The sequence below is a fragment of the Sapajus apella genome, unplaced genomic scaffold (assembly GCF_009761245.1).
Source record: "Sapajus apella isolate SASKATOON/1434 unplaced genomic scaffold, GSC_monkey_1.0 scaffold28, whole genome shotgun sequence".
NCBI classification, from domain to species: domain Eukaryota; kingdom Metazoa; phylum Chordata; class Mammalia; order Primates; family Cebidae; genus Sapajus; species Sapajus apella.
Window position 1 is genome coordinate 11,786,714 of NW_022436968.1, and position 14,291 is coordinate 11,801,004.

A 14,291-nucleotide genomic window follows, 5' to 3' on the forward strand; every position below is an offset into this window, starting at 1 on the left:
TATGAATTTACAATTTACTTAAATTTACTTCAAACTCTTTTGGGAAGAGTTATTGAATAATTTATTAAATAATTATTCATTCCTTTAGGTCCAGCTCCAATGTTGTCAACTCTGTGAACCTTTTCTGCTCTCCTCTAGGGAGTCATTCATACCTCTTCATGCTACTGAATTGTTTCATACATGCCTCTATTAAGATACTTGCCCCATAGTGTTGAGATTATTGGTTCCACCTCACTGTAAGAGGAACTCATCACAGGTACTCTGTCATCACTATGCATAGCTCCAGCATCTTACACTTTGATTAGTGGGAACACAATGAATATTTGTTGAATAAATGAGTGGTTTCTGTTCTTAGGTAATTATCTACCTCAAAGTGTCATTAGTATCAAATGAGGAATGAGCAAGTCAAAGGTGCCAGCAGTCCAGTATTTATTGAGCCTTCGCTACCTACAGGTGCTGTTCTAGTTGCTAGAGAGGAATGAAAAACAGGTTTCTTCAGGGCTCTTGGAGTTTATAGACCATCAGGGAAGAGAGAAAAATATGTATACACAAATAGCATATTACTTCAATTGGCATGGCTAGGACAAGAACCAGGTCCAACTCTGAAGTCTGTACCTTAACAATTGCAAAGCAATTTTTATAAGGAAAATCATTTGCAATTTAGTGGGAAATAATCCCTGATTCTAAATGTCAAAAAAAAGATTAAAAGAATACATAATTAATAAATTTATGCCCAATCACACTTCCAAAAGCAAATTAAAAGATGCCATCAATTATAAAAGACACCATTGTTTCAATGAATTCTCCATGATGAGAAATTACCACATAAAATAATTTTTTTCAATTATCACAAATTTTTAAGCATATCTTATGATTGAAGAAATACAGAAATGACTTAAATAATTACAAGTGTTCAAGTCTGCAAAAAAGAAGTACAGAGTGCTATAGAGGCATAGAATAAAGGACCCTCATCCAGCTGTGGGGAAGAGTCAGGAAAGTCATCCCCATTGAGTGCTACATTTAGGCTGGAATCTGAGAGACTGTAGGAAAGAAAGTATTAGCAATGTTGCCATTGTGGGAAGATGCACCATTAGCAGAGTCAATGACAACTCCATAACAGGCATTCGCAGCAGTTGCACTAGACCTTATGTATGGAAGAGGAAACCAAAGTAGAAAACATGAATCTACCTGTATCCAACTGCACAGTACCCTGAGGGATCCCTTAAAGAAGTTTGGAGATGTAACCCCAAGCTCTGGAAATGCCAGTTAATTTGGCCATTAATCTGAGATCATCTGTGATCAAGGGCTGGTGAATCCTAGGACCCAGGGATACATCAAGGTATATTTACCAACATCATTACATTCCAAGACTTAAAGGAGGTTATTCCAGGCTCTTTGCAAAGAATCTCAATTTTCACATTGAGACTTCGATGCTAGGAGGGGGGAAATTGCCCTAATGTCTAATAAATATTTTAATTTTCAAAATTCATTAGTTAGACATGTCTATTTTAAAGTGTATTAATTTTATGGATACCAGGAATCAGCCTAAATTGCTTTAGTTGTACTCAACTTTATTATTTCAAATCCTTTTATACAAACCTGTGCCTATTCTCCTTCAAACATATAATAGTTTCCTCCAAACCACAGGGATTTGGGTGTAGAAGAAATCTGGTAACATAATTTATAATCAATAAACTAAAGCCATAGGAGAAGAACAGAGTTGAGGAAACAATGTCATAGCTAAATCTGTAAGAAATCTAACACACACTTTCATATTTATAAGGCAATATACTAAGTAAAGATATTAGCTATGCATTTTATACACCTAAATGAACGATATTATGAACGATACCTTTGCATGCAAAAAGTTTTCAGGAGTTCCCTTTCTTGCCACCTCTTTTCTTTAGTATTAACAACACGCTTACAAGTTACTTTTGTTTTGTTACAGAAAACATAAATACTTCAAAGTATCTTTCTTTAAATTTATCTGCATCTACATCTCAATGATCATTGTCTTTTCAATATTATTGCAGAATTGGTCCTGCAGCCCTACCTCCAGCCGCCCGTCTCTCCAGTTTCCAAGCCCAGTCCTGAACTCGCTGAGGCCTCAATCAGCCCTTTTCTTCCTCCTAAGGGCTACTGGGGAGCTTTCCAATCTTTGAGTATCGTTTCCAGTTGTTATAAAAATTTGTGTTTCTTCTCTGCCATCAGCTTTACTTCCTTTTTAAATATTCCCAATTTCCAGCTGCCTTTTCTCAACTCAGAATTGTTACTCACAATTCACATGCAATTAAATTCAAAATGCTTTGATTAACAAAAGGAGCTACAAAGTTAACAGCATCTCACTTTGAATTTTTACTGGAATCTCATGTTTGGGGGAGATTATTGTATTTCAATCTTGCTACATGTTTGCTGTATAGGCACTAAATATGTGTACAGTTAAATATTCCAGTCCAAATGTAGATCTTTCTGAACATCTTCACTTTTGACTGTCTCCAGTTTCACTTAGAAAAAGGCGAAGATGTGGCATCCTCTAGAAAAGAAAGCTAAGAAATCCTGGGAGAAAAAATAAATGGTAGTATAAAAGAAAAAAGTTGCCATTAGATGTAGGGGCCCAGGTTTCACATCTGTAGCAAATCTGTTTATCTACTGTACAAACTGTATTCTAAAAATTTAAAACACTTAATAACATTTATTAAACTCCATTACCCAAAATAAGAACAATGTAAAAATAGTTTTAATATAAAACAGAAATTGACAAAAATAGTTGATAAATGTATCTGGGTTTAAATCTCTTTAGATTTTATCTTTAAAAATCCTACCCTATTTAAAAGTGGGCAAAGGACATGAACAGACACTTCTCAAAAGAAGACATACATGCAGCCACCAAACATATGAAAAAAAATCTGAACATCACTGATCATTAGAGAAATGCAAACCAAAACTACAATGAGATAGCATTTCACTACACTCAGAACAGCAATTATTAAAAAGTCAAAAAACAACAGATGCTGGCTATATTGCGGAGAAAAAGAATGCATTTATACTGTTGGGGGGAATGTAAATTAGTTCAACCATTCTGGAAGACAGTGTGGTGATTCCTCAAAGATTTAGAACATGAAATATCATTTGACCCAGCAATACCATTACTGAGTATATACCATAAAGGAATGTAAATCATTATATTATAAAGATACATATACACATATGTTCATTGCAGCAGTATTCACAATAGCAAAGATATGAAATCAACCCAATTGCCCGTGTATGATAGACTAGATAAAGAAAATGTGGTACATAAACACCATGGAATACTATGCAGACATTAAAAGGAATGGTATCATGTCCTTTACAGGGACATGGATGGAGTTAGAAGTCACTAGCCTCAGCAAACTAACACAGGAACAAAAAAAAACACACACTGCATGTTTCACTTATAAGTGGGAGTTGAACAATGGGAACACATAGACACAGAGAGGGGAAGAACACATACTGGGGCCTGTCAACAGAGGGAGGGAAGGTGGGAGGATCAGGAAAAATAGCTAAAGCATGCCGGGCTTAATACCAGGTGATGGGTTGATAGCTGCAGCAAATCACCATGGCACACATTTACCTATGTAACAAACCTGCACATTCTGCACATGTACCCCAGGACTCAAAATAAAAATCTTGACAGGTTAAATTTTTTCAATCTTCAAAATCATTTCATAAAATTTAAGAAGTTATTGACCAGTTGTGGGCAAGATAGCCTAATAAGAACAACTCCAGTCTGCAGCTCCCAGCGATATCAACACAGAAGGCAGGTAATTTCTGCATTTCCAACTGAGTGTAAACAAACCTACCAGGAAGTTCAAACTGGGTGGAGCCAACCCCAGCTCTACAAAGCAGGTGTAGCCAGACTGCATCTCTAGATTCCTCCTCTCTGAGAAGGGCATCTCTGAAGGAAAGGCAGCAGCCCTAGTTAAGGGCTTATACATAAAACTCCTATCTCCCTGGGACAGAGCACCTGGAGAAAAAGGCAGCTAAGGATGCAGCTTTAACACACTTAAACATTCCTGCCTGCCAGCTCTGAAGAAAGTAGCAGATCTCCCAGGACAGCACTTTAGCTCTGCTAAGGGAAAGACTGCCTCCTCAAGTGGGTCCCTGACTCTTGTGCATCCTGACTGGGAGACATCTCCCAGCAGGGGTTGACAGACACCTCATACAGGAGAGCTGCAGATGGCATCTGGCAGGTGCCTCTCTGGGACAAAGCTTCCAGAGAAACAAACAGGCAGCAATCTTTGCTGTTCTGCAGCCTCTGCTGGTGATACCAAGGCATACAGGGTCTGGAGTGGACCTCCAGCAAACTCCAGCAGACCTGCAGCAGAGGGGCCTGACTGTTAGATGGAAAACTAACAAGCAAAAAGGAATAGCATCAATATCAACAAAAAAGATGTCCACAGAGAAACCCTCCCCTGAGTAGGAAGCAGCCAAGCACAGATGGGCAAAGGTTGGTCTCAGGACAACAAGCCATTTAGATAAATTCCTTTGCATTCCCCTGTTAATTGCCCTATGCTTCAGGCCTCAAGATAAAAGAACTAGCCGCCCTCAGCTTATTCTTTCCTGAAGCTATGTAAACCACTTGGCCTTCCATGGGAGTTTTGTGACTATTTCCTATAATTATCTCAAATATTTTTCCCTTAATATTTTTGCCACCATCCTGACTGAACTACCACCATGTCTTCCATGGTGGCATACATGCACCATGGAATACTATGCAGCCATAAAAAAGGATGAATTCATGTCCTTTACAGAGATATAGATGAAGCTGGAAATCATCCTTCTCAGCAAACTAACACAGGAACAGAAAACCAAACACCACATGTCCTCACTCATAAGTGGGAGTTGAACTGTGAGAACACATGGACACAGGGAGGGGAACATCACACACGGAGGCTACAGGAGGGATAGCATTAAGAGAAATACCTAAGGTAGATGATGGGTTGATGGGTGCAGCAAACCACTATGGCACGCGTGTACCTACGTAAAAAAGCTGCACATTCTGCACCTGTATCCCAGAACTTAAAGTATAATAAATTTTTTAAAAAACATTATTTACATATGGAAAAAATCACATTTCTCTTGACTTATGATATCTAAGATAATTCATGTATAAAATATTTTTTCTACCATTAGACGGTAGACATGAAGACATGTAAAAAGTAGTAGGAAGCTCTCAGGAAAACATTTTAGAAATTAATTTCATGTTCTAATAACAGATATAAAAAAAGAAAATGAAAATGATGTTAACTTTGAATGTCGAGTTCACAGTAAACCTACTAAACTTCTTATTAAAATCTTCACACATCTAAAGCAGTAATAGAATTCACACTTCTCTCTATTCTCAACAATTAAAACAAAACAAAAAAAAAAAACCAGTATGCTTATTTTAAAGACCTCTTTCTTTTTTTCCAAATGGTTTTAGGAAATGATGATCCTGTGTTTCAAATTATCTTAATTAGAACTAGTAAGTCGGTTTTCTCTGAAAATAAATCTCTTTTGTCTACTTATCAAAATCTATTTTTTTTTTCCTTTGGGGGTATGCTTTCCAGAGAAAGTAAAGAACATTAATCCAATTCCATTACAATCTCATTAAGAATTCTGCTTAACAAAGTCTCAGTGAAAATTTAACCCACCATAAAAACAAAAAGATTATACAAATCAAAGGGAAATTGATATTTTCAAGAATTGTTAGTGATTTTTAATATATCTATTTAAGGTTATTTGGTCAAGTTGTGTGTATTTACCAGGATTTGTTTCTTTATATATTATGAAATATGGAAAACCATCCTCTGACCAACCTCTAAGAATGTCTCCTACCCTCACATTCCTACAGGACTGGGGAACAAAATGTAATAGATCTCCTGGACCCATGTTACATGGAGTATCACATTTCTCCTTAAAGATCTTTCAACAACAACAAACAAATTTATTGTAGGTGTTAAAATTAGTCACCTCCTAGTTTTTGAAACTGAATTCTCTTCTCACACTTTTCTGATTTTCCTGCTTCCAGGCCAGCCAGTTCATTTACCTAGAGGTAGGTGTTTCCCAAAGCTCTCTCACTGTACTCCATGCTCCATTGTCAGAACCTAGTCCTATTGTCATACCTTAACTACCACTTTTTTATGCAGATAATTCTCAAATCTGTCTTTAGCTCACGCTGTCTTTACTGAAGGTGTCTTTCCAGCTACCTTCCATGGATTCCCACTTAGGTCTTACCCACTTGAAGCCCAACATAATTATCACCCTCTGATTTTCCCTTTCCTGCTCATGGTATTTCATTTCTCATTGTTTTATCTATCAAGTCTCAAACTTCTGTCTTCCTTGCCTGCACCTTCTCTTTCACCTCCTTAATCCAAGCTGTCATTAATTTCTATCCATCCTTCTTTCAAGAGTTCCCCAACTATGCCCCTCTTTTAATTTCTATACCTACCATATCCATTTGGGCTGTTATCAAAATACCTAAACTGCTTCAATAACCTCCTACTTGACAATCTTATTTTAGTTTCTCACACATGACAATCAGTCCTGCTCTCCACTATAACATGAATCTCCCTAAAATGTTGTTTGTTTGTTTTTTTGTTTTGAGACAGAGTCTCATTCTGTCACGCAGGCTGGAATGCAGTGGTGCAATCCCAGTTCGCTGCAACCTCCACCTCCCAGATTCAAGCGATCCTCCTGCCTTAGGCCCTAAAATGTTTAGCTCTTTAGTTGTAGTTCCAAGCTTACTTCCCAATACTTTTCAACAGGAGAAAGCATCTGCCTTATTCATCTCTATCCAATCCCTGATCTTCTAATCCATCCCATCTGGTTTCCTTGGAAAGCTCTTTGTATACCCTTTACCTAAATGTGAGTCACCTTTCAAGGACCAGCCAGCTCAGATTTTACCTCCTTCATGGTCCTTTCTCAAAATACTGTGACTTTTCATTATTGGAACATATTGCCCTAACAGTCTACCCACTCCAGTAGCAGCTCAGTAAGGGAAAGCAGAAAAACACTCAACCAGACACCATAACCCCACACCCCCAGGCCCAAGCACAACTCTGCTATTAAGATGCCTTAGGATCCCCATTACCAAGTCATTTTACCTCTCCCCCTTTGGATTCTCACTGAAAAAAAGAAAAAAGTGGGAAGGACTAAATCAGATCTCAGCTGTAAGGATGCAATGACCCAACTGCCTTATAATACTCGAATGTCATTGTAAATTGAACATTTTTAATAAGCCTTGTCTCCAGAAGTTGACCGTAAGTTCCTTAGAGAACAGCAATGTTTTCTACTTGTTGATGCATGGTGTCTAATACCATACTTCGCATTTTTTAGGCCCCTGGAAAATATTTTGCACATTGCTGGGTAAGAAACTTGTTGAATGAAGCATGCTCCCCAAATTAAAAGAATCCAAATTAGAACCCAGAGCCTCTGATTCAGTTCTGGGTCTGATGTTTAAGTGTACACCAAGCCACCAAGGAACAATTTTCCTCAAAGTCATTTGGGAAAGTAATTATAAATAACTAAAATCAAGATTCAGCTTTAGAGGGGAAAACAATGAGAAATGTACTACCATCAGCAGAAAAGAAAAAGTCAGAAAGGAAAGTCAGTTTTAAGGGGAAGGTGATAATTGCCTTGGGCTTCAAGTAAGCAGATGACATCTAATTGGAAACCTTTGGAAAGTAGCCAGAAAGGCATCTTATGTTCACTGAAGAAATCACAAGCAAAGGATCACAAGGACTCTACTGCAGAAAAACTGAATTTTAACCTGATTTTCTGATACCGAATAGCCATAGAAATTAACTTCTGATGTGGTTTTGTTTGAGAAATCATGACTGATAACTAGCTGCCATGCTTATTAAGACAAAATGGTAAATGGGAAAATATTGTAGAATGTAAATTTATTGCTATTGTTTCATAAATCCAAGTGGCACCCTGCACTTAATCACAGGTCTACAAATGCTAACTTCATCTGCCCAGCCATTCTGATATGGGAGGATGTTTGATTGTATTCATTCATTATTGGTGAAATCATTTAAAGATACATATTTTTAAACACAAGAACTCTGGCCGGGCATGGTGGCTCATGCCTATAATCCCAGCACTTTGGGAGGCCAAGGTGGGTGGATCATGAGGTCAAGAAATCGAGACCATCCTGGTCAACATGGTGAAACCCCGTCTCTACTAAACATACAAAAATTAGCCAAGCATGGTGGCGGGCGCCTGTAGTCCCAGCTACTCGGGAGGCTGAGGCAGGAGAATTGCTTGAACCCAGGAGACAGGGGTTGCAGTGAGCCGAGATCACGCCATTGCACTCCAGCCTGGGTAACAAGAGTGAAACTCGGTCTCAAAAAAAAAAAAAAAAAACCACAAGAACTCTGCTCTAACAGAGAAACAAAGACAGTCTTCCAAATGGAGAAGCTCTTCTATCAGAATAGGATAAAAAGGTCATACCTTAAGCAAGGAAAATTTGAATTTTCACGTTCTTTTGAGATATAGATGCTGATGTTTTGGGGCATTTTAATTTTTGCCAAGACAGCCAAATCATTGAATTTTGGAAAGACAATTGTATAACATGGTTTTAAAAATCAATTTGTTCTAAGAGACTATTTATTTCTTCCTCTCAAAGGAATTACATGCATGGGTTATTTCATGACATATAAGAAAACATCTCTCATTTTTATGATGTATATGGCACCACTTGTGACTTTGGTGCTCACGTCTTAAAGACTATAACTTGCTCATAAAAATAAATCAGATGTTTCTGCAGAGCTGTGTAATGCTGCTGCCGTCTGCTTACCCCCAGTACCTAATGAGGCATGAGACAGGCTCTGAGCACAATCAAGTTGTTTACTTTCCTCTGGCCAATCAAGAACTATAGAAAGGTATTAGAGTTTATATTCAGTTATATCATAGACAAAATGGACATGGCGGGGTGGGGAGGGGAAAGAAAATTCTCCAACATTAAAATGCTTGCAAGTTTTTTCTATATAACAAGACAAAATGTAAGTGAGGATGAACAAGAATGAATTCGAGCAATGGTGCTATCAATAGCATCAAGATGAAGAACAGAAGATGTGTCAGAAGCAGCTACAGATGCTATCCTCATGTCTCTGGGATCCTCTTAGTCATCCAAAAACAGCCTTTTCTCTTAACATGAAAGGGAGAACAGTCCTAGGAAAGAAAACAATTGCCTCTTAATAGATGGCACAAAAAAAGATACGAAACTGTTATGCCTATCACCCTCGCTTTGGAAACATCTTAAAAATTAAAACACTTAAAGCTTGGTTTTGCAATAAAAATTTCGACTCTGGCAGCAATAACATTTTCATTGTGTCATAATTTAAAATATTCTGGTAATTGTGGGGAGCATTTAAGAGGAAAGTAAGACTGCTCTGGCAAAACTTTTACATGTTTATATTGAAAAACATTTATTAGCAACCTTGGTGATAATGCAAACCTCTCCCCCTTCCAGGTCTTCAGCAGCAGCAAGGGCAGAAGAGCAAATGAGGAAGGGGCTACCACAATGTCAGGTAGTCTACTGCTCACAAAAGTACCTGCTGAGCTTTTCCCAATTCTGGATTTCTATTATGCAGCAAAGGTGAAAAGTCAGGCAAGCGAGGCCACATGAGTTCATAAACGTTTGATTTATTCATAATAGTTGTAGCCCTTCTGGTTAGCAAAACAAGCCTCTACAGTGCCCAAGTTTCTCTCAAACATACAGAATCAGTATATTCCTTTATTTATCTTTCAATTTATTTTTGATGCAGGCCCCAAGCAACCCCAGTCATTTCACATAGCTCCACTCTTGAAATACTTGTATTCCTCTTGTGAGGTTTTGCTTATTGAACTACTCATGTTTTAACTCTGCTAGATACTGCCAGTTTTCCAAACTGGTTGTACCAATTTAACTCCCACAGCAACATATGACAACTGCAGTTGCTCAACATTCTTCTTAACAGTCTTGTCAGTATTTTCAGTCTTTATAATTTTAGCCACTCTGATGTCTGTGTAGGGGCAACTTGATGTGCTATGTCATGTCCCTAGTAACTGATGATGTTGAGCACCTTTCTACACGCTATCACTTTTGGATAGTTACTTTTGTAAAATGCTCGTTCAAACATTTTGCCCATTTTTTATTGAGCTATTTGTTTTTTTCTTATAGATTTGTAGGAGTTATTTACATATTTGAGATACAAGTCTTATGTTTAATATATGCTCTCCAGATATTTCCTCTCATTCTAAGACTTGCCTTTTTGCTCTCTTAGTGGTGCCTTTTGTAGGGGAGAAAATATATATTTTCCTCACCCATCACAAGGTTTGTGGCTGAAAACTCTATAATAATAAACAGACTCACAGGAGAAAAGCACATAAATTTATATAATGTAAGTTTTATGTGACACAGGGGCCTTCAAAAATGAAGTTCCAAAGAAATGGAAAATGCTATTTTATGCTAAGTCTGATGAAAAAGTGAATAGTTGTGGAGAATCGGGATTGGACAAAAAGAGGTATAATTACACGGTAATAAACTGGGGAGAACTTAGTAAGGCTGGTTTATTTAGATTCTTTTCCATGTCTCTGTAGTCTTTAGAGCTAAGAATATTCTTTTCCTCTGAGTATAAGGAGGACTCCTCTTTCAATGAGGATTTTGCAATCTATTATTAGAGGAAGGTCAGTTAGATTTTACAGCCCACTTCAGAGTAGAAGTGAAAGGGGAATTCTTCCTAGTTTCTATGGACTGCTTCTGCCGTTTCCTCAAATCCCAAAGTGTCTTAGTTTTCGGTAGCATGGCCCCATCAACTTAAATTAATAGATGTTCTTATCATAGTGAACTAAAATGTATCAACTATTTCTTTTAGGAATTATGCTTTTTAATGTCTTGTTTAAGAATTGTTTACTTACCTCAAGGTCATGAATACATTCTCCTATATTTTCTTCAAGAAGCGTTACTTTTCTCTCCTTTTAGATTTGGTTCTATCATACAACTAGCCATAATTTGTATATGGTATCAGTTAGAGAAACAGAGTTAAATTTTTCTTTCCCATGTGGATTTCTAACTGATTCAATATTATTTATTGAAAATGCTTTCTTTTTCCCACTGAATTTCAGTGATTTGTTTGTCATAAGTTAGTTGATTGTGTGTATGTGTATCTGTTTCTGGACTCTCTTTTTTTGTTCCATTGATAAAAGAGAATCCAAAGTTGGTAAAGAACTAGGAGTAGGCCGGGCACAGTGGCTCATGCCTGTGATCCCAGCACTTTGGGAGGCCTAAGTAGGCAGTTCACGGGGTCAGAAGTTCGAGACCAGCCTGATGAACATGGTGAAACCCCGTCTCTACTAAAAATACAAAAATTAGCCAGGCATGGTGGCACTTGCCTGTAATCCCAGCTACTCAGGAGGCTAAGGCAGGAGAATCGCTTGAACCCGGGAGGGTTCCATAGAAGATGCACATTACTGCACATTAATTAAAAAGAATAAGTGAACAAACTTTATAGGAAAAAATCTAATAATCTAATTTAAAAATAGATGAAAGCCAGCATGTCCTCACTCATAAGTGGTAGTTGAACAATGAGAACACATGGACACAGGGAGGGGAATATCACACACTGGGGCCTGTCAGGAGTGGGCGGCAAGGGGAGGAAGAGCATTAGGACAAATACCTAATGCATGCGGGGCTTAAAACCTAGATGACGAGTTGATAGGTGCAGCAAACCCCCATGGCACATGTATACCTATGTAACAAACCTGCACATTCTGCACGTGTATTCCAGCACTTAAAGTAAAATTTTAAAAGGGAAATGTGTGACTTATAAATAGAAAATATTGAAAGCTACACGATATTTTAAAAGGTAATATTCAAAAAGCTGCTAAAAAATAGGTGAAAGATTTGAATACACATTTCTCAAAAGACATACAAATGGCAAACAGGTATATGAAAAGATGCTCAACATCATTCATCACCAGAGAAACACAAATTAAAACACAGTGAGATAGCATCCCACCCCAGGTAAAATGGCTTTTATCCAAAAGACAGGCAATAACAAATGCTAGTGAACATGTGGAGAAAAGGGAACCCTCATACGCTATTGGTAAGAATGTAAATTAGTACAGTCACTATGGAAAACAGTTTGGAGCTTCCTCAAAAAACTAAAAATAGAGCTACCATATAATCTAGCAATTCAATTCTACTGCTGGGTATATACCCAAAAGAAAGGAAATCAGTGTATTGAACAGATTTCTGCACTTTCAAGTTTATTGCAGCATGATTCACAATAGCTAAGATTTGGAAGCAACCTAAGTGTCCATCAACAGGCAAATGGATAAAGAAAATGTCATGCATATACACAATGGAGTACTATTCAGCCATAAAAAGAATGAGCTTCTGTCATTTGCAGCAAAATGAACAGAACTGAACGAATGTCATTATGTTAAATGAAATAAGCCAAGAGCAGAAAGGCAAATGTCACGTGTTCTCACTTATTTGTAGGAGCTAAAGATTGAAACAATTGAACTCATGGAGAATGATGGTAACCAGAGGCTGGGAAAGTTAGTGGAGAAGCAGAGAGAAGTGGGGATGGTTAATGAGTACAAAAATATAGTTAAAATGAATAAGGTCTAGTATTTGATAGCACAACAGGGCAACTACAGTCGACAATATATTGTATGTTTTAAAATAACAAAAAGAGTATAGTTGGAATACTTCTAACACAAAGAAAGGATAAATGATTGAGGTGATGGATATCCCATGTACCCTGATGTGATTATTGCACATTATATAACTGTATTAAAATACCTCATGTACCCCATAACTATATGTACCCTATATGCACCTACAAAAATTAAAAATAAAAGAATTTTTAAAAACAGAACAAACTATTGCTATGTACAACACTGAATTCTTATAGACATGATGAGGAATGCAGCAAACCAGAAACAAGAGTACAGATATCATTTCATTATATGAAGCTTAAAAATAGACAAAATTAATCTGTGGTAATTAAGTCAGAATAGTAATTACCTCTGGGGAAACAACACAGCAGGATATTGACTGGGAAAAAACATGAGGGAGCTTTCTAAGGTTCTAGAAATATTCTATATCTTGACGGGTGGTGGTTACATGGCACTATACGTGTAGAAAAAATCATCAAGATGTACACATATGATATGTGCATTTTACTGTATGCTACTATATAAGTCTCTATCACTACCCTAATTAGTTACCACAAATTTAGCAGCTTAAAACAGCACAAACTTATTATCTCACAGTTCTATAAATAAGAAGCCCAGGGTTTGCTCAGGGGTTTCTCTGATCTAGGTTTTACAGGGCAATAATCAAAATGTTGGCAAGTTAGGTTCCAACTGGGAATATCTGGGAAGAATCCACTTCCAAGCTCATTCAGGTTTTGTTGCAGAATCTAGTTCCTTGCTGTTGTAGCACTGAGGCCCCCATTTCCTTGCAGGTTGTTTCCAGGAGCCACCCTTGGCTCATGAGGCCTTTTTCTAGTCCTTGTATGTGACTCCTGCATTTTAAAGCCAGTTATGGTACATTAAATCCTTCTTAGATCCTTCTTCCCCTTATTTACCACGTCTTCTGCCTTCCTCTTCTGCCAAGTCTCTGACTCTTGTGCCTTCCTCTTTTGCTTTTAAGGGCTCACGTGATTACACTGCGTTTCTCCAGATAATCCAGTATAATCTCCTTATCTTAACGTTCATACCCTTAGTTACATCTGCAAAGTCCTTTATGACATATAACATGTTCATAGGATGTGGGGGGTAGAGTATAGATATCTTTGGGGGCCCATTATCTGAAAAACCGCAATTGTCTTCAGTAACTTTTTGACATAGTTACATGAAAAGACAAATCTTTTTACCAAAGAATTAGGAATGCGCCTGTACAGTTCATTTTTAGCCTAAATTTCTCTCGCATTTGATCTAATTCCAATTATGTCATTGACTCACTTTATGTTTCAATCTCAAGAAAGTAGAATATTCATAGTGTACTCCTCTGTATCTCATATGTATTATAGATATAGACATTACTGACAAAGATATGTGCTGTGAAACCCACTGAGTTATAACATTTCAATAATAGCATGGCACAAAAGATATTTCTAAGATAGAATACTACATTTTTATACATAACAACCAACACATTTTATATACTAAGCTATTGAAGTAATTCATTACATTTTCCTTTGGTCAGTTCTGTTGGTCAGTTAGTATACCTTCTTTAAAGATTAAAAACAATATTTCACTATTACTTAGGG